This window comes from Malaclemys terrapin, chromosome 17 (assembly GCF_027887155.1).
Source record: "Malaclemys terrapin pileata isolate rMalTer1 chromosome 17, rMalTer1.hap1, whole genome shotgun sequence".
Lineage (NCBI taxonomy): Eukaryota > Metazoa > Chordata > Testudines > Emydidae > Malaclemys > Malaclemys terrapin.
The window spans coordinates 122425-144932 of record NC_071521.1 but is presented as its reverse complement, the minus strand read 5'-3'; the positions used below and the strand labels follow the sequence as shown (position 1 = coordinate 144932).

At 55.3% G+C, this 22508-nt stretch overlaps 1 long non-coding RNA gene across 2 annotated transcripts in view; it reads left to right on the top strand.

Annotated features, from left to right (window-relative positions):
• The first annotated feature begins 871 nt into the window (after nucleotides 1-871).
• Nucleotides 872-22508, top strand: part of LOC128825181 (uncharacterized) — a 78768-nt gene continuing 57131 nt past the window's right edge. For both annotated transcript variants that reach the window (XR_008442630.1, XR_008442629.1), the window contains exons 1-2: nucleotides 872-933; nucleotides 4478-4604. This is a non-coding gene — a long non-coding RNA (uncharacterized LOC128825181). The remainder of the gene's footprint in view (nucleotides 934-4477; nucleotides 4605-22508) is intronic.

Sequence of the window (22508 nt, the reverse complement as noted above, 5' to 3'; positions counted from 1 at the left end):
GAGTGAGGCGCCAGAAACTTCTAGCTGCTAGGGGGTGGTGAGAAGCACAAGCTGCTATGAGACGTGCCCTCTATATGTGCAACAGCGAGTCACAGAGGGAGCATCCCTGAGCTCTGCTGCCAGTGGGAGCAGCCAACCTCACAGCGAGGGGGATGGGTGACCCCTCCCCTGACTGGGGACAGTAGGTTACAGTGGGGCACCCTTAGCCATCCCCCCCATCAACTTTGCGTTCCCTCCTTGGCTTATGTGCCTTAGTTTCCTCCTCTGAAACCACTTCAGCTCTTGCTCCTACCAACCTCCCCCCCGGCACTCACCCTCCTCCACTCACCTAGATAAAGCCCCCTAATCCCTCTCATTTCCTCCCCTGGGGCATCTGAACCCCCATCCTCCTCATCCAAAATCTTCTACTCTCTCCTATGCCCTGCATCCCTCCTGCTCCTGCCCATTCCCATGCCCCCTGAGCGGGTCGTCCTAAAGCAACCTGTCCCGACTTCAACCCAGATTGGCCTAGCCACAACTCGACACCCCAAAACTGCCAGAAGCCCCGAATCTCTCTGTTTATTCTCCATCTCCCACCTGCCCCCCATTGCCCCTCAGCCTCAATCCTCCCCAGGACACACACACACCCCGTAAGACCCCCACCCCCGGCGCCCATCCACAGCCCCCACTATTGCCATGTGCCCAGCTAAGCCCCGCTGGGGGGGAGGGAAGGAATGAAGCAGTGGCTTGTGGGAGATGTAGTGCACCCCGGCCTACAACTCCCATCAGCCACCGCAGATCCAGCGGCACCGTGGGAGAGGCGGGGGCCGGCTCGGGGCCCAGCGCCCTCTGTTTGGGCGGGAGGCGCTTTTGGCGATACACCTTCCGTTTGCAGAGCGGGGCCGGAAGTTGTCGGAAGAGGAAGTGATATCATCGGTCTGGACGCCAACCGCGGTACGCCGGGGAACTCGGCTTCTGTTCTGCGCCAGTCGCTCCCGTGTCAACACGTCTCAGTTTTCTCTAGCCCGGCCCCCGTCCGCCCGCCCCCCAGCCCGCCACGATCTCCCCCCCTCGGACCCCCCAGCCCGCCACGATCTCCCCCCCGGACCCCCCAGCCCGCCACGATATCCCCCCCCCGGACCCATCAGCCCACCACGATCTCCCCCCCCGGACCCGCCACGATCTCCCCCCCCCGGACCCCCTAGCCCGCCACGATCTCCCCCCCCCGGACCCATCAGCCCGCCACGATCTCCCCCCCCCCGACCCATCAGCCCGCCCCCCGTCCGCCCGCCCCCCAGCCCGCCACGATCTCCCCCCCCCGACCCCATCAGCCCGCCCCCCGTCCGCCCGCCCCCCAGCCCGCCACGATCTCCCCCCCCGGACCCCCAGCCCGCCACGATCTCCCCCCCCCGGACCCCCCAGCCCGCCCCCCAGCCCGCCACGATCTCCCCCCCCCCGGACCCATCAGCCCACCACGATCTCCCCCCCCGGACCCCTAGCCCGCCACAATCTCCCCCCCCCCCTCGGACCCATCAGCCCGCCACGATCTCCCCCCCCCGGACCCCCCAGCCCACCACGATCTCCCCCCCCCCGGACCCCCCAGCCCGCCCCCCGTCCGCCCGCCCCCCAGCCCGCCACGATCTCCCCCCCCCCCAGACCCATCAGCCCGCCACGATCTCCTCCCCCCCCGGACCCATCAGCCCGCCACGATCTCCCCCCCCCCGACCCATCAGCCCGCCACGATCTCCCCCCCCCGGACCCCCCAGCCCGCCGCAACCTTTCCCAGCTCGCCACAATCCGCTTCCCCGGTCCCCAGCCCTCCGCAACCCCTCCCCCGTCCCCCCGCACCCCCAGCCCGCCCTGTCCCCCCACACCCCCAGCCCGCCACAACCTTCTCTAACCTGCACCCCCAGTCCTCCACAACCTCTCCCCCGTTCCCCCGCACACCCAGGCCGCCCTGTCCCGCCACACCCCCAGCCCACCACAACCTTCTCTAATCTGTACCCCCAGCCCACCACAACCTCCCCCCCCGCACCCCCAGCCCGTCCCTGTCCCTCCGCACCCCCAGCCCGCCGCAACCTTCTCTAATCTGTACCCCCAGCCCACCACAACTTCCCCCCTGCACCCCCAGCCCGTCCCTGTCCCCCCGCACCTCCAGCCCGCTGCAACCTTCTCTAACCCGCACCCCCAGCCCTCCGCAACCTCTCCCCCGTCCCCCCGCACACCCAGCCCGCCCTGTCCCCCACACCCCCAGCCCACCACAACCTCCCCCCCGCACCACCAGCCCGCCCTGTCCCCCCACACCCCCAGCCTGCCACAACCTTTTCTAACCCGCACCCCCAGCGCGCCGCAACCTTCCTTGCCCCCCCAACCTTCTCTAACCTGCACCCCCAGTCCGCAACAATCCGCTTCCCTGGTCCCCAACCCACCGCAACCTTCTCTAACCTGCACTCCGCACACACACACACCGCAATCCCCCCACCCTCACACACCCGCCGCAGCCTTCTCTAACCTGCACTCCCAGTGCGCCCCCCGCACCCTCAGCCTACCGCAACTTTTTCTAACCTGCCCCCCCAGCCTGCCATGACCTCCCCCCCGCACCCCCAGCCCGTCGCAACCTTCCCCAGCTCACAACAACCCACTTCCCCGGTCCCCAACCCTCACCCCCAGCCCGTCGCAACCTTCCCCAGCTCACAACAACCCACTTCCCCGGTCCCCAACCCTCACCCCCAGCCCGTCGCAACCTCCCAGGGCCGCCCAGAGGATTCAGGGGGCCTGGGGCAAAGCAATTTCGGAGGCCCCTTCCATAAAAAAAAGTTGCAATACTATAGAATACTATATTCTCATGGGGGCCCCTGTGGGGCCTGAGGCCTGTGGGTGGCCCTGCAACCTTCCTCGTCCCCCCCCGCACCCCCAGCCTGCCGCAACCTTCCTCGTCCCCCCCACACCCCCAGCCCGCTGCAACCTCCCTCGCCCCCCCATCCCCCCACACCCCCAGCCTGCCACAATCTTCTCTAACCCGCACCCCTAGCCAGCCACAATCTTCTCTAACCCACACCCCCAGCCCGCTGCACCCTCCCTTGCCCCCCTGCTCCCCCCGACCACCCCCCCGTCCCTCCGCATCTCCAGCCTGCCGCAACCTTCCTCAGCCCCCTGCACCCCCAGCCCGCCGCAACCTTCTCTAATCTGCACCCCCAGCCCGCCACAACCTCCCCCCGTACCCCCAGCCCACCGCGACCTTCTCTAACCCGTACCCCCAGCCCGCCGCAACGTTTCCCCTGTCCCCCCGCACACTCAGCCTGCCCTGTCCCCCCACACCTCCAGCCCACCACAACCTTCTCTAATCCGCACCCCCAGCCCGCTGCAACCTTCTCTAACCCGCACCCACTAGCCCGCCGCAACCTTTCTTGTCCCCGCCCCCCCCGCAACCTTCTCTAACCTGCACCCCCAGTCCGCCCCAACCCGCTTCCCCGGTCCCCAACCCACCGTAACCTTCCCCAACCCGCCCCCCACGACTTTTCTCGTCCCCCTCACACGCCCCAGCCTGCTGCAAATTTCCTAGTCCCCCCCCAAACCCCCAGCCCACCCCAACCTGCTTCCCCAGTCCCCAACCCACCCGCGCCGCCCCCCATGCCTGCAACCTTCTCCAACCCACACCCCCCTTCCTCTAGCCCAAACCAACCCGCTCCCGTCTATCCCCCCCCCATCCGTTGGGCCCCTCAGTCCTCCTTTCTTCTTCCTGCAACACCTCGTAGGCCACCCCAAACTGCACTCCATCCCTACCTTTCCCCCATCCCTGCCCCTCAGCCCCCCTCCCTCCCCAACACCCCCCAGCCTGCAACAACTTTCCCCAACCCACATGCCTGTATTCCTCAATTCATTCCTCCACTCATTCCTCAGCCCCCATCTCTCTCCAACATTCTCCCAGCTCGCCACAACCTGCGCCTCCATCCATGCCTCCACCTGTAGGGACTGCTCAGCCCGCCTTCCTCCCCAACAGCCCCCCAGTTCATCCCCCCATCCGTTGGGCCCCATAGCCTCCTTTTTTCCTCCCTCCCAACACCCCCAACCCAACGCAACCTGCACCCCACTCTGTCCCTAGATCTGTGGGCCCTCCAGTGCCCTTTTCTCCTTTCTCCAACATTCCCCAACCTGCACCCCTATCCCTACCCTTCCCCCCAGTCCCTCCCACCACCCATGGGGCCCCTCAGCCTTTCTCCTTGCTCCCCAACATGCACCCTTCGTAGGACACAGTCAGGGGTGCTAGGTGTGTATCCCCACAGGCCAGGTGTCGGGAGCCATGGAGAAGTAGGGGTGTACGAAAACCATGCGGGGCAGTGGATAGTAGAGTAGAGCGGTGACTGATAGTGTGAGCTCAGTCTCTGTTCCTCGTCTGGGGCTGATGTAGATGGAATGGGAGACAGAGGCAGGGATGAGGGCAAGATTCAACGCACCAAGAGAGCTCTGTGTAGTGATAGTTCTTGCTTGGCTTTATTAGTTTGCAGAGGAATCGTCCAGGAGCCCTAGCTGGACAGGAATATGGCAGAAGTGGACTTGAGCAGCCTGGACATCCTTCTAAGGAGACATGAATAGTTCTCGTGTTTCTGCCTTCCACATTAGTGGCTGTGAGTAACCAGTCAGTGCTTGGAATTCATTATCTGTACTCACTCCAGTTTTGTTCAAAGGCCGTGTGCCTCCTCGTTGAATATAGTGCTCTGTGGGATTAAGGCTGGGGAAGGGACCAGAGTCACAGTTGCCAACTTTCACTGGGTATATAAGCACCCCGACTTTCATAAAAAGTAACAGAGGGTCCTGTGGCACCTTTGAGACTAACAGAAGTACTGGGAGCATAAGCTTTCGTGGGTAAGAACCTCACTTCTTCAGATGCAAGTAATGGAAATCTCCAGAGGCAGGTATATATCAGTGTGGAGATAACGAGGTTAGTTCAATCAGGGAGGGTGAGGTGCTCTGCTAGCAGTTGAGGTGTGAACACCAACGGAGGAGAAACTGTTTCTGTAGTTGGATAGCCATTCACAGTCTTTGTTTAATCCTGATCTGATGGTGTCAAATTTGCAGATGAACTGGAGCTCAGCAGTTTCTCTTTGGAGTCTGGTCCTGAAGTTTTTTTGCCTTTACATCTGCTATTGTGTGGCTAGGGAGGTTGAAGTGTTCTCCTACAGGTTTTTGTATATTGCCATTCCTGATATCTGACTTGTGTCCATTTATCCTCTTGCGTAGTGACTGTCCAGTTTGGCCAATGTACATAGCAGAGGGGCGTTGCTGGCATATGATGGCATATATAACATTGGTGGACGTGCAGGTAAATGAGCCGGTGATGTTGTAGCTGATCTGGTTAGGTCCAGTGGTGGTGTTGCTGGTGTAGATATGTGGGCAGAGTTGGCATCGAGGTTTGTTGCATGGGTTGGTTCCCGAGTTAGAGTTGTTATGGTGCGGTGCGTGGTTGCTGGTGAGAATATGCTTAAGGTTGGCAGGTTGTCTGTGGGCGAGGACTGGCCTGCCTCCCAAGGTCTGTGAAAGTGAGGGATCATTGTCCAGGATGGGTTGTAGATCACTGATGATGCGTGGGAGAGGTTTAAGCTGAGGACTGTAAGTGATGGCCAGTGGAGTTCTGTTGGTTTCTCGTCTGGGCCTGTCTTGTAGCAGGAGGCTTCTGGGTACACGTCTGGCTCTGTTGTACGCCTACCTTCATGCCTCCAGCTTCCACCCCGGTCACACCACACGATCCATCGTCTACAGCCAAGCACTGAGGTACAATCGCATCTGCTCGAACCCCTCAGACAGAGACCAACACCTACAAGATCTTCACCAAGCATTCTCAAAACTACGATACCCGCACAAGGAAATAAAGAAACAAATCAACAGAGCCAGACGTGTACCCAGAAGCCTGGAATTCGGACACAACTAACGGAGCTGTCCGAATCCCTACAGTTGACGCTCGTCAGTCCGACAGTGTTCTTTCTTGTGCATAAGAAAACAAAGGGTGAAAGTTGTGGTTGGTTGAGCGGTGTAAATTGGGTAGGGCAAAAGGACTTGAGGAAGGATTACACGGAAGTGAGGGTCCGAAAGGAGCCCCCCACCTCCCCTGTTCATTTCCAGACTTTGTGACGTTTGCTTGGTTGGGCCATTTCTTGGCTTTTTTGAGAAAAGGGGCGAATTTTCCACAGCCTCCGCCATCCCATTACAGCTGCCCCTTCGTCACACCATGTTCCATCTGACCGGGATAGGTCCCAAATAAGATTTCACTTCAAATCTCAAAAAAGCCAAGTAGAAATCATTCTGTGGGAATTTACTGTGACTAAGAGAAACAGAAGTTCAACCCTTCTCAAGTGGTGGAGGGTCGGGGGGAGTCGCTAAGCCACAGGCACGGAAAGGCTCCCCTACCTTAAGCGTGAGAGGTATAAGACCTTACACCCTGGTTACAGGGCAGTCATTTTGCCGGGCGTGTCAAAGTGACCTGTGGCTTAATTTGCATGGCAAAGGAGACCGAAACCCTCCTTACAGGGTGGTCCTTAAGCCAGGAGCCTTCCAATGGGCCAGAGGGAAAAGCGCTGTAAAGGAGAGACCTCCGTTCCCTCGGAAGTGGGTGGTCTCGTTGCCCAGCGAGTGCCAACGGCCCAAGAGGAGTTAGAAAGGGGAGACCTGCACCCTTCTGACAGGGAGGGATCAACGGCCCGGGGCATTTTAAAGGCTAGGTCCTAAGGAGCCCAAACCCACAGAGACCTCAACCCGTTTTAAAGGGGGCTCGCTCCGCCTCAGCTATGGATGGGACCCATAAAGCATTTTGGTTGGCAAGGAATGGACCTTGATCCTTGTTTACAGCGAGGTCCTTTTACCGGGCACCTGAAGGGGGATTAAGCCTGTGAGGAGAAGTGTCGAACCCGACCCCTCGGTAGAGGGGTGCGGTGTGTGCTGTGTGTGTGGTGTGTGCAGCCGTTGGCCGTGGCTTTTTCTTCCCTTTTCCTGCAGTTTCTTTGGTGCTTGTGTCGTCTTGTCCATTTTGTCCTTTGAGTTGCTGGAAAGGGAGAGGTGAAGCGGGTTAGGTGTGGCTCAGTAGAGAGCACGTGTACAAGGTAGATTCAGATGACATTGGCAAGGTACTCGGCCCTGCCGGAAATTACCCTAATTCCTACTCTTCGGCACCGATCTCTTTCAGAGCGCAGGAGAGCTTGCGGCAGAAGGCGGGTCCAGGTGGATGCAAAGGACGCGGGCTTTGACTTGGCTGAGTGCGTGAGTGGGGAGGGCACGGGACAGCTAGTAGGACAAACCCTGAACCCTCTCAAGAGGCTGGTTTCTAGAACTACCTTCCAAATGGCAGTGTTACCTTGTGAAAGGCAGGGAAAGACCCACACCCTAGTTAGAGGGAGCTCACTTTGGACCTTGGCGTGAAGAGGGCCGATGCAGAGAGGAGAAAAGGGAAAGCGTCCTGAACCCTGATTACAGGGCAGTCACCCTTTCTTTAGTAAAATACACCTCCTTTACACAATGAGGGTGGGGGAGTCCTGAATGTGAAAAGATCTGGAAATGAACAGGTAAGGGAGGGATCCTGCTGAGTGTCCCCTTTCCAATCAATCCTCCGTCCCTCAGCGACACCCTTCCCGACTTACCTCCTACCCCACCAAGAAAATGACAACTTTGTGCCCCCTACCTTTACCAGAAAAGACCCCTCTGACTTGTGACGCGGTCCTGTTAGTAGGGTTAGGTGCACCCACGTGCCGGCTCTGAATACCACCGCATCTACCTACAACATCTCAACATGAACACATTTCAGAAAGGACCACCACCTCAATCTCTTCCAACGTAGCCCGAGGAATCTCCTCTCTTTATCACCAAAGAGACACAAGGCCTGGAATTCGGACACAACTAACGGAGCTGTCCGAATCCCTACAGTTGACGCTCGTCAGTCCGACAGCGTTCTTTCTTGTGCACAAGAAAACAAAGGGTGAAAGTTGTGGTTGGTTGAGCGGTGTAAATTGGGCAGGGCAAAAGGACTTGAGGAAGGATTACACGGAAGTGAGGGTCCGAAAGGAGCCCCCCACCTCCCCTGTTCATTTCCAGACTTTGTGACGTTTGCTTGGTTGGGCCATTTCTTGGCTTTTTTGAGAAACGGGGCGAATTTTCCACGGCCTCGGCCATCCCCTTACAGCCGCCCCTTCGCCACACCATGTTCCATCTGACCGGGATAGGTCCCAAATAAGATTTCACTTCAAATCTCAAAAAAGCCAATAGAAATCATTCTGTGGTAATTTACTGTGACTAAGAGAAACAGAAGTTCCACCCTTCTCAAGTGGTGGAGGGTCCGGGGGAGTCGCTAAGCCACAGGCACGGAAAGGCTCCCCTAGCTTAAGCGTGAGAGGTATAAGACCTTACATCCTGGTTACAGGGCAGTCATTTTGCCGGGCGTGTCAAAGTGACCTGTGGCTTAATTTGCATGGCAAAGGAGACCGAAACCCTCCTTACAGGGTGGTCCTTAAGCCAGGAGCCTTCCAATGGGCCAGAGCGAAAAGCGCTGTAAAGGAGAGACCTCCGTTCCCTCGGAAGTGGGTGGTCTCGTTGCCAGCGAGTGCCAACGGCCCAAGAGGAGTTAGAAAGGGGAGACCTGCACCCTTCTGACAGGGAGAGGTCAACGGCCCGGGGCATTTTAAAGGCTAGGTCCTAAGGAGCCCAAACCCACAGAGACCTCAACCCATTTTAAAGGGGGCTCGCTCCTCCTCAGCTTTGGAAGGGACCCATAAAGCATTTTGGTTGGCAAGGAATGGACCTTGATCCTTGTTTACAGGGAGGTCCTTTTACCGGGCACCTGAAGGGGGATTAAGCCTGTGAGGAAAAGTGTCGAACCCAACCCCTCGGTAGAGGGGTGCTGTGTGTGCGGTGTGTGCAGCCGTTGGCCGTGGCTTTTTCTTCCCTTTTCCTGCAGTTTCTTTGGTGCTTGTGTCATCTTGTCCATTTTGTCCTTTGAGTTGCAGGAAAGAGAGAGGTGAAGCGGGTTAGGTGTGGCTCAGTAGAGAGCACGTGTACAAGGTAGATTCAGATGACATTGGCAAGGTACTCGGCCCTGCCGGAAATTACCCTAATTCCTACTCTTCGGCACCGATTTCTTTCAGAGCGCAGGAGAGCTTGCGGCAGAAGGCGGGTCCAGGTGGATGCAGAGGACGCGGGCTTTGACTTGGCTGAGTGCGTGAGTGGTGAGGGCACGGGACAGCTAGTAGGACAAACCCTGAACCCTCTCAAGAGGCTGGTTTCTAGAACTACCTTCCAAATGGCAGTGTTACCTTGTGAAAGGCAGGGAAAGACCCACACCCTAGTTAGAGGGAGCTCACTTTGGACCTTGGCGTGAAGAGGGCCGATGCAGAGAGGAGAAAAGGGAAAGCGTCCTGAACCCTGATTACAGGGCAGTCACCCTCTCTTTAGTAAAATACACCTCCTTTACACAATGAGGGTGGGGGAGTCCTGAATGTGAAAAGATCTGGAAATGAACAGGTAAGGGAGGGATCCTGCTGAGTGTCCCCTTTCCAATCAATCCTCCGTCCCTCAGCGACACCCTTCCCGACTTACCTCCTACCCCACCAAGAAAATGACAACTTTGTGCCCCCTACCTTTACCAGAAAAGACCCCTCTGACTTGTGACGCGGTCCTGTTAGTAGGGTTAGGTGCACCCACGTGCCGGCTCTGAATACCACCGCATCTACCTACAACATCTCAACATGAACACATTTCAGAAAGGACCGCCACCTCAATCTCTTCCAACGTAGCCCGAGGAATCTCCTCTCTTTATCACCAAAGAGACACAAGGCCTGGAATTCGGACACAGCTAACGGAGCTGTCCGAATCCCTACAGTTGACGCTCGTCAGTCCGACAGCGTTCTTTCTTGTGCACAAGAAAACAAAGGGTGAAAGTTGTGGTTGGTTGAGCGGTGTAAATTGGGCAGGGCAAAAGGACTTGAGGAAGGATTACACGGACATGAGGGTCCGAAAGGAGCCCCCCACCTCCCCTGTTCATTTCCAGACTTTGTGACGTTTGCTTGGTTGGGCCATTTCTTGGCGTTTTTGAGAAACGGGGCGAATTTTCCACGGCCTCCGCCATCCCCTTACAGCCGCCCCTTTGCCACACCATGTTCCATCTGACCGGGATAGGTCCCCCGTAAGATTTCACTTCAAATCTCAAAAAAGCCAAGTAGAAATCATTCTGTGGGAATTTACTGTGACTAAGAGAAACAGAAGTTCAACCCTTCTCAAGTGGTGGAGGGTCGGGGGGAGTCGCTAAGCCACAGGCACGGAAAGGCTCCCCTAGCTTAAGCGTGAGAGGTATAAGACCTTACACCCTGGTTACAGGGCAGTCATTTTGCCGGGCATGTCAAAATGACCTGTGGCTTAATTTGCATGGCAAAGGAGACCGAAACCCTCCTTACAGGGTGGTCCTTAAGCCAGGAGCCTTCCAATGGGCCAGAGCGAAAAGCGCTGTAAAGGAGAGACCTCCGTTCCCTCGGAAGTGGGTGGTCTCGTTGCCCAGCGAGTGCCAACGGCCCAAGAGGAGTTATAAAGGGGAGACCTGCACCCTTCTGACAGGGAGGGGTCAACGGCCCGGGGCATTTTAAAGGCTAGGTCCTATGGAGCCCAAACCCACAGAGACCTCAACCCGTTTTAAAGGTGGCTCGCTCCGCCTAAGCTATGGAAGGGACCCATAAAGCATTTTGGTTGGCAAGGAATGGACCTTGATCCTTGTTTACAGGGAGGTCCTTTTACCGGGCACCTGAAGGGGGATTAAGCCTCTGAGGAAAAGTGTCGAACCCGACCCCTCGGTAGATGGGTGCGGTGTGTGCTGTGTGTGCGGTGTGTGCAGCCGTTGGCCGTGGCTTTTTCTTCCCTTTTCCTGCAGTTTCTTTGGTGCTTGTGTCGTCTTGTCCATTTTGTCCTTTGAGTTGCTGGAAAGAGAGAGGTGAAGCGGGTTAGGTGTGGCTCAGTAGAGAGCACGTGTACAAGGTAGATTCAGATGACATTGGCAAGGTACTCGGCCCTGCCGGAAATTACCCTAATTCCTATTCTTCGGCACCGATCTCTTTCAGAGCGCAGGAGAGCTTGCGGCAGAAGGCGGGTCCAGGTGGATGCAGAGGACGCGGGCTTTGACTTGGCTGAGTGCGTGAGTGGGGAGGGCACGGGACAGCTAGTAGGACAAACCCTGAACCCTCTCAAGAGGCTGGTTTCTAGAACTACCTTCCAAATGGCAGTGTTACCTTGTGAAAGGCAGGGAAAGACCCACACCCTAGTTAGAGGGAGCTCACTTTGGACCTTGGCGTGAAGAGGGCCGATGCAGAGAGGAGAAAAGGGAAAGCGTCCTGAACCCTGATTACAGGGCAGTCACCCTTTCTTTAGTAAAATACACCTCCTTTACACAATGAGGGTGGGGAAGTCCTGAATGTGAAAAGATCTGGAAATGAACAGGTAAGGGAGGGATCCTGCTGAGTGTCCCCTTTCCAATCAATCCTCTGTCCCTCAGCGACACCCTTCCCGACTTACCTCCTACCCCACCAAGAAAATGACAACTTTGTGCCCCCTACCTTTACCAGAAAAGACCCCTCTGACTTGTGACGCGGTCCTGTTAGTAGGGTTAGGTGCACCCACGTGCCGGCTCTGAATACCACCGCATCTACCTACAACATCTCAACATGAACACATTTCAGAAAGGACCGCCACCTCAATCTCTTCCAACGTAGCCCGAGGAATCTCCTCTCTTTATCACCAAAGAGACACAAGGCCTGGAATTCGGACACAACTAACGGAGCTGTCCGAATCCCTGCAGTTGACGCTCGTCAGTCCGACAGCGTTCTTTCTTGTGCACAAGAAAACAAAGGGTGAAAGTTGTGGTTGGTTGAGCGGTGTAAATTGGGCAGGGCAAAAGGACTTGAGGAAGGATTACACGGAAGTGAGGGTCCGAAAGGAGCCCCCCACCTCCCCAGTTCATTTCCAGACTTTGTGACGTTTGCTTGGTTGGGCCATGTCTTGGCTTTTTTGAGAAAAGGGGCGAATTTTCCACGGCCTCCGCCATCCCCTTACAGCCGCCCCTTCGCCACACCATGTTCCATCTGACCGGGATAGGTCCCCAGTAAGATTTCACTTCAAATCTCAAAAAAGCCAAGTAGAAATCATTCTGTGGGAATTTACTGTGACTAAGAGAAACAGAAGTTCAACCCTTCTCAAGTGGTGGAGGGTCGGGGGGAGTCGCTAAGCCACAGGCACGGAAAGGCTCCCCTAGCTTAAGCGTGAGAGGTATAAGACCTTACACCCTGGTTACAGGGCAGTCATTTTGCCGGGCGTGTCAAAGTGACCTGTGGCTTAATTTGCATGGCAAAGGAGACCGAAACCCTCCTTACAGGGTGGTCCTTAAGCCAGGAGCCTTCCAATGGGCCAGAGCGAAAAGCGCTGTAAAGGAGAGACCTCCGTTCCCTCGGAAGTGGGTGGTCTCGTTGCCCAGCGAGTGCCAACGGCCCAAGAGGAGTTAGAAAGGGGAGACCTGCACCCTTCTGACAGGGAGGGGTCAACGGCACGGGGCATTTTAAAGGCTAGGTCCTAAGGAGCCCAAACCCACAGAGACCTCAACCCGTTTTAAAGGGGGCTCGCTCCTCCTCAGCTATGGAAGGGACCCATAAAGCATTTTGGTTGGCAAGGAATGGACCTTGATCCTTGTTTACAGGGAGGTCCTTTTACCGGGCACCTGAAGGGGGATTAAGCCTGTGAGGAGAAGTGTCGAACCCGACCCCTCGGTAGAGGGGTGCGGTGTGTGCTGTGTGTGCGGTGTGTGCAGCCGTTGGCCGTGGCTTTTTCTTCCCTTTTCCTGCAGTTTCTTTGGTGCTTGTGTCGTCTTGTCCATTTTGTCCTTTGAGTTGCTGGAAAGAGAGAGGTGAAGCGGGTTAGGTGTGGCTCAGTAGAGAGCACGTGTACAAGGTAGATTCAGATGACATTGGCAAGGTACTCGGCCCTGCCGGAAATTACCCTAATTCCTACTCTTCGGCACCGATCTCTTTCAGAGCGCAGGAGAGCTTGCGGCAGAAGGCGGGTCCAGGTGGATGCAGAGGACGCGGGCTTTGACTTGGCTGAGTGCGTGAGTGGGGAGGGCACGGGACAGCTAGTAGGACAAACCCTGAACCCTCTCAAGAGGCTGGTTTCTAGAACTACCTTCCAAATGGCAGTGTTACCTTGTGAAAGGCAGGGAAAGACCCACACCCTAGTTAGAGGGAGCTCACTTTGGACCTTGGCGTGAAGAGGGCCGATGCAGAGAGGAGAAAAGGGAAAGCGTCCTGAACCCTGATTACAGGGCAGTCACCCTTTCTTTAGTAAAATACACCTCCTTTACACAATGAGGGTGGGGGAGTCCTGAATGTGAAAAGATCTGGAAATGAACAGGTAAGGGAGGGATCCTGCTGAGTGTCCCCTTTCCAATCAATCCTCCGTCCCTCAGCGACACCCTTCCCGACTTACCTCCTACCCCACCAAGAAAATGACAACTTTGTGCCCCCTACCTTTACCAGAAAAGACCCCTCTGACTTGTGACGCGGTCCTGTTAGTAGGGTTAGGTGCACCCACGTGCCGGCTCTGAATACCACCGCATCTACCTACAACATCTCAACATGAACACATTTCAGAAAGGACCGCCACCTCAATCTCTTCCAACGTAGCCCGAGGAATCTCCTCTCTTTATCACCAAAGAGACACAAGGCCTGGAATTCGGACACAGCTAACGGAGCTGTCCGAATCCCTACAGTTGACGCTCGTCAGTCCGACAGCGTTCTTTCTTGTGCACAAGAAAACAAAGGGTGAAAGTTGTGGTTGGTTGAGCGGTGTAAATTGGGCAGGGCAAAAGGACTTGAGGAAGGATTACACGGAAGTGAGGGTCCGAAAGGAGCCCCCCACGTCCCCTGTTCATTTCCAGACTTTGTGACGTTTGCTTGGTTGGGCCATGTCTTGGCTTTTTTGAGAAAAGGGGCGAATTTTCCACGGCCTCCGCCATCCCCTTACAGCCGCCCCTTCGCCACACCATGTTCCATCTGACCGGGATAGGTCCCAAATAAGATTTCACTTCAAATCTCAAAAAAGCCAATAGAAATCATTCTGTGGTAATTGACTGTGACTAAGAGAAACAGAAGTTCCACCCTTCTCAAGTGGTGGAGGGTCCGGGGGAGTCGCTAAGCCACAGGCACGGAAAGGCTCCCCTAGCTTAAGCGTGACAGGTATAAGACCTTACACCCTGGTTACAGGGCAGTCATTTTGCCGGGCGTGTCAAAGTGACCTGTGGCTTAATTTGCATGGCAAAGGAGACCGAAACCCTCCTTACAGGGTGGGCCTTAAACCAGGAGCCTTCCAATGGGCCAGAGCGAAAAGCGCTGTAAAGGAGAGACCTCCGTTCCCTCGGAAGTGGGTGGTCTCGTTGCCAGCGAGTGCCAACGGCCCAAGAGGAGTTAGAAAGGGGAGACCTGCACCCTTCTGACAGGGAGAGGTCAACGGCCCGGGGCATTTTAAAGGCTAGGTCCTAAGGAGCCCAAACCCACAGAGACCTCAACCCGTTTTAAAGGGGGCTCGCTCCTCCTCAGCTATGGAAGGGACCCATAAAGCATTTTGGTTGGCAAGGAATGGACCTTGATCCTTGTTTACAGGGAGGTCCTTTTACCGGGCACCTGAAGGGGGATTAAGCCTGTGAGGAGAAGTGTCGAACCCGATCCCTCGGTAGAGGGGTGCGGTGTGTGCAGCCGTTGGCCGTGGCTTTTTCTTCCCTTTTCCTGCAGTTTCTTTGGTGCTTGTGTCGTCTTGTCCATTTTGTCCTTTGAGTTGCTGGAAAGAGAGAGGTGAAGCGGGTTAGGTGTGGCTCAGTAGAGAGCACGTGTACAAGGTAGATTCAGATGACATTGGCAAGGTACTCGGCCCTGCCGGAAATTACCCTAATTCCTACTCTTCGGCACCGATCTCTTTCAGAGCGCAGGAGAGCTTGCGGCAGAAGGCGGGTCCAGGTGGATGCAGAGGACGCGGGCTTTGACTTGGCTGAGTGCGTGAGTGGGGAGGGCACGGGACAGCTAGTAGGACAAACCCTGAACCCTCTCAAGAGGCTGGTTTCTAGAACTACCTTCCAAATGGCAGTGTTACCTTGTGAAAGGCAGGGAAAGACCCACACCCTAGTTAGAGGGAGCTCACTTTGGACCTTGGCGTGAAGAGGGCCGATGCAGAGAGGAGAAAAGGGAAAGCGTCCTGAACCCTGATTACAGGGCAGTCACCCTCTCTTTAGTAAAATACACCTCCTTTACACAATGAGGGTGTGGGAGTCCCGAATGTGAAAAGATCTGGAAATGAACAGGTAAGGGAGGGATCCTGCTGAGTGTCCCCTTTCCAATCAATCCTCCGTCCCTCAGCGACACCCTTCCCGACTTACCTCCTACCCCACCAAGAAAATGACAACTTTGTGCCCCCTACCTTTACCAGAAAAGACCCCTCTGACTTGTGACGCGGTCCTGTTAGTAGGGTTAGGTGCACCCACGTGCCGGCTCTGAATACCACCGCATCTACCTACAACATCTCAACATGAACACATTTCAGAAAGGACCGCCACCTCAATCTCTTCCAACGTAGCCCGAGGAATCTCCTCTCTTTATCACCAAAGAGACACAAGGCCTGGAATTCGGACACAACTAACGGAGCTGTCCGAATCCCTGCAGTTGACGCTCGTCAGTCCGACAGCGTTCTTTCTTGTGCACAAGAAAACAAAGGGTGAAAGTTGTGGTTGGTTGAGCGGTGTAAATTGGGCAGGGCAAAAGGACTTGAGGAAGGATTACACGGAAGTGAGGGTCCGAAAGGAGCCCCCCACCTCCCCAGTTCATTTCCAGACTTTGTGACGTTTGCTTGGTTGGGCCATGTCTTGGCTTTTTTGAGAAAAGGGGCGAATTTTCCACGGCCTCCGCCATCCCCTTACAGCCGCCCCTTCGCCACACCATGTTCCATCTGACCGGGATAGGTCCCCAGTAAGATTTCACTTCAAATCTCAAAAAAGCCAAGTAGAAATCATTCTGTGGGAATTTACTGTGACTAAGAGAAACAGAAGTTCAACCCTTCTCAAGTGGTGGAGGGTCGGGGGGAGTCGCTAAGCCACAGGCACGGAAAGGCTCCCCTAGCTTAAGCGTGAGAGGTATAAGACCTTACACCCTGGTTACAGGGCAGTCATTTTGCCGGGCGTGTCAAAGTGACCTGTGGCTTAATTTGCATGGCAAAGGAGACCGAAACCCTCCTTACAGGGTGGTCCTTAAGCCAGGAGCCTTCCAATGGGCCAGAGCGAAAAGCGCTGTAAAGGAGAGACCTCCGTTCCCTCGGAAGTGGGTGGTCTCGTTGCCCAGCGAGTGCCAACGGCCCAAGAGGAGTTAGAAAGGGGAGACCTGCACCCTTCTGACAGGGAGGGGTCAACGGCACGGGGCATTTTAAAGGCTAGGTCCTAAGGAGCCCAAACCCACAGAGACCTCAACCCGTTTTAAAGGGGGCTCGCTCCTCCTCAGCTATGGAAGGGACCCATAAAGCATTTTGGTTGGCAAGGAATGGACCTTGATCCTTGTTTACAGGGAGGTCCTTTTACCGGGCACCTGAAGGGGGATTAAGCCTGTGAGGAGAAGTGTCGAACCCGACCCCTCGGTAGAGGGGTGCGGTGTGTGCTGTGTGTGCGGTGTGTGCAGCCGTTGGCCGTGGCTTTTTCTTCCCTTTTCCTGCAGTTTCTTTGGTGCTTGTGTCGTCTTGTCCATTTTGTCCTTTGAGTTGCTGGAAAGAGAGAGGTGAAGCGGGTTAGGTGTGGCTCAGTAGAGAGCACGTGTACAAGGTAGATTCAGATGACATTGGCAAGGTACTCGGCCCTGCCGGAAATTACCCTAATTCCTACTCTTCGGCACCGATCTCTTTCAGAGCGCAGGAGAGCTTGCGGCAGAAGGCGGGTCCAGGTGGATGCAGAGGACGCGGGCTTTGACTTGGCTGAGTGCGTGAGTGGGGAGGGCACGGGACAGCTAGTAGGACAAACCCTGAACCCTCTCAAGAGGCTGGTTTCTAGAACTACCTTCCAAATGGCAGTGTTACCTTGTGAAAGGCAGGGAAAGACCCACACCCTAGTTAGAGGGAGCTCACTTTGGACCTTGGCGTGAAGAGGGCCGATGCAGAGAGGAGAAAAGGGAAAGCGTCCTGAACCCTGATTACAGGGCAGTCACCCTTTCTTTAGTAAAATACACCTCCTTTACACAATGAGGGTGGGGGAGTCCTGAATGTGAAAAGATCTGGAAATGAACAGGTAAGGGAGGGATCCTGCTGAGTGTCCCCTTTCCAATCAATCCTCCGTCCCTCAGCGACACCCTTCCCGACTTACCTCCTACCCCACCAAGAAAATGACAACTTTGTGCCCCCTACCTTTACCAGAAAAGACCCCTCTGACTTGTGACGCGGTCCTGTTAGTAGGGTTAGGTGCACCCACGTGCCGGCTCTGAATACCACCGCATCTACCTACAACATCTCAACATGAACACATTTCAGAAAGGACCGCCACCTCAATCTCTTCCAACGTAGCCCGAGGAATCTCCTCTCTTTATCACCAAAGAGACACAAGGCCTGGAATTCGGACACAACTAACGGAGCTGTCCGAATCCCTGCAGTTGACGCTCGTCAGTCCGACAGCGTTCTTTCTTGTGCACAAGAAAACAAAGGGTGAAAGTTGTGGTTGGTTGAGCGGTGTAAATTGGGCAGGGCAAAAGGACTTGAGGAAGGATTACACGGAAGTGAGGGTCCGAAAGGAGCCCCCCACCTCCCCAGTTCATTTCCAGACTTTGTGACGTTTGCTTGGTTGGGCCATGTCTTGGCTTTTTTGAGAAAAGGGGCGAATTTTCCACGGCCTCCGCCATCCCCTTACAGCCGCCCCTTCGCCACACCATGTTCCATCTGACCGGGATAGGTCCCCAGTAAGATTTCACTTCAAATCTCAAAAAAGCCAAGTAGAAATCATTCTGTGGGAATTTACTGTGACTAAGAGAAACAGAAGTTCAACCCTTCTCAAGTGGTGGAGGGTCGGGGGGAGTCGCTAAGCCACAGGCACGGAAAGGCTCCCCTAGCTTAAGCGTGAGAGGTATAAGACCTTACACCCTGGTTACAGGGCAGTCATTTTGCCGGGCATGTCAAAGTGACCTGTGGCTTAATTTGCATGGCAAAGGAGACCGAAACCCTCCTTACAGGGTGGTCCTTAAGCCAGGAGCCTTCCAATGGGCCAGAGCGAAAAGCGCTGTAAAGGAGAGACCTCCGTTCCCTCGGAAGTGGGTGGTCTCGTTGCCCAGCGAGTGCCAACGGCCCAAGAGGAGTTAGAAAGGGGAGACCTGCACCCTTCTGACAGGGAGGGGTCAACGGCACGGGGCATTTTAAAGGCTAGGTCCTAAGGAGCCCAAACCCACAGAGACCTCAACCCGTTTTAAAGGGGGCTCGCTCCTCCTCAGCTATGGAAGGGACCCATAAAGCATTTTGGTTGGCAAGGAATGGACCTTGATCCTTGTTTACAGGGAGGTCCTTTTACCGGGCACCTGAAGGGGGATTAAGCCTGTGAGGAGAAGTGTCGAACCCGATCCCTCGGTAGAGGGGTGCGGTGTGTGCAGCCGTTGGCCGTGGCTTTTTCTTCCCTTTTCCTGCAGTTTCTTTGGTGCTTGTGTCGTCTTGTCCATTTTGTCCTTTGAGTTGCTGGAAAGAGAGAGGTGAAGCGGGTTAGGTGTGGCTCAGTAGAGAGCACGTGTACAAGGTAGATTCAGATGACATTGGCAAGGTACTCGGCCCTGCCGGAAATTACCCTAATTCCTACTCTTCGGCACCGATCTCTTTCAGAGCGCAGGAGAGCTTGCGGCAGAAGGCGGGTCCAGGTGGATGCAGAGGACGCGGGCTTTGACTTGGCTGAGTGCATGAGTGGGGAGGGCACGGGACAGCTAGTAGGACAAACCCTGAACCCTCTCAAGAGGCTGGTTTCTAGAACTACCTTCCAAATGGCAGTGTTACCTTGTGAAAGGCAGGGAAAGACCCACACCCTAGTTAGAGGGAGCTCACTTTGGACCTTGGCGTGAAGAGGGCCGATGCAGAGAGGAGAAAAGGGAAAGCGTCCTGAACCCTGATTACAGGGCAGTCACCCTTTCTTTAGTAAAATACACCTCCTTTACACAATGAGGGTGTGGGAGTCCCGAATGTGAAAAGATCTGGAAATGAACAGGTAAGGGAGGGATCCTGCTGAGTGTCCCCTTTCCAATCAATCCTCCGTCCCTCAGCGACACCCTTCCCGACTTACCTCCTACCCCACCAAGAAAATGACAACTTTGTGCCCCCTACCTTTACCAGAAAAGACCCCTCTGACTTGTGACGCGGTCCTGTTAGTAGGGTTAGGTGCACCCACGTGCCGGCTCTGAATACCACCGCATCTACCTACAACATCTCAACATGAACACATTTCAGAAAGGACCGCCACCTCAATCTCTTCCAACGTAGCCCGAGGAATCTCCTCTCTTTATCACCAAAGAGACACAAGGCCTGGAATTCGGACACAACTAACGGAGCTGTCCGAATCCCTGCAGTTGACGCTCGTCAGTCCGACAGCGTTCTTTCTTGTGCACAAGAAAACAAAGGGTGAAAGTTGTGGTTGGTTGAGCGGTGTAAATTGGGCAGGGCAAAAGGACTTGAGGAAGGATTACACGGAAGTGAGGGTCCGAAAGGAGCCCCCCACCTCCCCAGTTCATTTCCAGACTTTGTGACGTTTGCTTGGTTGGGCCATGTCTTGGCTTTTTTGAGAAAAGGGGCGAATTTTCCACGGCCTCCGCCATCCCCTTACAGCCGCCCCTTCGCCACACCATGTTCCATCTGACCGGGATAGGTCCCCAGTAAGATTTCACTTCAAATCTCAAAAAAGCCAAGTAGAAATCATTCTGTGGGAATTTACTGTGACTAAGAGAAACAGAAGTTCAACCCTTCTCAAGTGGTGGAGGGTCGGGGGGAGTCGCTAAGCCACAGGCACGGAAAGGCTCCCCTAGCTTAAGCGTGAGAGGTATAAGACCTTACACCCTGGTTACAGGGCAGTCATTTTGCCGGGCGTGTCAAAGTGACCTGTGGCTTAATTTGCATGGCAAAGGAGACCGAAACCCTCCTTACAGGGTGGTCCTTAAGCCAGGAGCCTTCCAATGGGCCAGAGCGAAAAGCGCTGTAAAGGAGAGACCTCCGTTCCCTCGGAAGTGGGTGGTCTCGTTGCCCAGCGAGTGCCAACGGCCCAAGAGGAGTTAGAAAGGGGAGACCTGCACCCTTCTGACAGGGAGGGGTCAACGGCACGGGGCATTTTAAAGGCTAGGTCCTAAGGAGCCCAAACCCACAGAGACCTCAACCCGTTTTAAAGGGGGCTCGCTCCTCCTCAGCTATGGAAGGGACCCATAAAGCATTTTGGTTGGCAAGGAATGGACCTTGATCCTTGTTTACAGGGAGGTCCTTTTACCGGGCACCTGAAGGGGGATTAAGCCTGTGAGGAGAAGTGTCGAACCCGATCCCTCGGTAGAGGGGTGCGGTGTGTGCAGCCGTTGGCCGTGGCTTTTTCTTCCCTTTTCCTGCAGTTTCTTTGGTGCTTGTGTCGTCTTGTCCATTTTGTCCTTTGAGTTGCTGGAAAGAGAGAGGTGAAGCGGGTTAGGTGTGGCTCAGTAGAGAGCACGTGTACAAGGTAGATTCAGATGACATTGGCAAGGTACTCGGCCCTGCCGGAAATTACCCTAATTCCTACTCTTCGGCACCGATCTCTTTCAGAGCGCAGGAGAGCTTGCGGCAGAAGGCGGGTCCAGGTGGATGCAGAGGACGCGGGCTTTGACTTGGCTGAGTGCATGAGTGGGGAGGGCACGGGACAGCTAGTAGGACAAACCCTGAACCCTCTCAAGAGGCTGGTTTCTAGAACTACCTTCCAAATGGCAGTGTTACCTTGTGAAAGGCAGGGAAAGACCCACACCCTAGTTAGAGGGAGCTCACTTTGGACCTTGGCGTGAAGAGGGCCGATGCAGAGAGGAGAAAAGGGAAAGCGTCCTGAACCCTGATTACAGGGCAGTCACCCTTTCTTTAGTAAAATACACCTCCTTTACACAATGAGGGTGTGGGAGTCCCGAATGTGAAAAGATCTGGAAATGAACAGGTAAGGGAGGGATCCTGCTGAGTGTCCCCTTTCCAATCAATCCTCCGTCCCTCAGCGACACCCTTCCCGACTTACCTCCTACCCCACCAAGAAAATGACAACTTTGTGCCCCCTACCTTTACCAGAAAAGTCCCCTCTGACTTGTGACGAGGTCCTGTTAGTAGGGTTAGGTGCACCCACGTGCCGGCTCTGAATACCACCGCATCTACCTACAACATCTCAACATGAACACATTTCAGAAAGGACCGCCACCTCAATCTCTTCCAACGTAGCCCGAGGAATCTCCTCTCTTTATCACCAAAGAGACACAAGGCCTGGAATTCGGACACAACTAACGGAGCTGTCCGAATCCCTGCAGTTGACGCTCGTCAGTCCGACAGCGTTCTTTCTTGTGCACAAGAAAACAAAGGGTGAAAGTTGTGGTTGGTTGAGCGGTGTAAATTGGGCAGGGCAAAAGGACTTGAGGAAGGATTACACGGAAGTGAGGGTCCGAAAGGAGCCCCCCACCTCCCCTGTTCATTTCCAGACTTTGTGACGTTTGCTTGGTTGGGCCATGTCTTGGCTTTTTTGAGAAAAGGGGCGAATTTTCCACGGCCTCCGCCATCCCCTTACAGCCGCCCCTTCGCCACACCATGTTCCATCTGACCGGGATAGGTCCCCAGTAAGATTTCACTTCAAATCTCAAAAAAGCCAAGTAGAAATCATTCTGTGGGAATTTACTGTGACTAAGAGAAACAGAAGTTCAACCCTTCTCAAGTGGTGGAGGGTCGGGGGGAGTCGCTAAGCCACAGGCACGGAAAGGCTCCCCTAGCTTAAGCGTGAGAGGTATAAGACCTTACACCCTGGTTACAGGGCAGTCATTTTGCCGGGCGTGTCAAAGTGACCTGTGGCTTAATTTGCATGGCAAAGGAGACCGAAACCCTCCTTACAGGGTGGTCCTTAAGCCAGGAGCCTTCCAATGGGCCAGAGCGAAAAGCGCTGTAAAGGAGAGACCTCCGTTCCCTCGGAAGTGGGTGGTCTCGTTGCCCAGCGAGTGCCAACGGCCCAAGAGGAGTTAGAAAGGGGAGACCTGCACCCTTCTGACAGGGAGGGGTCAACGGCACGGGGCATTTTAAAGGCTAGGTCCTAAGGAGCCCAAACCCACAGAGACCTCAACCCGTTTTAAAGGGGGCTCGCTCCTCCTCAGCTATGGAAGGGACCCATAAAGCATTTTGGTTGGCAAGGAATGGACCTTGATCCTTGTTTACAGGGAGGTCCTTTTACCGGGCACCTGAAGGGGGATTAAGCCTGTGAGGAGAAGTGTCGAACCCGACCCCTCGGTAGAGGGGTGCGG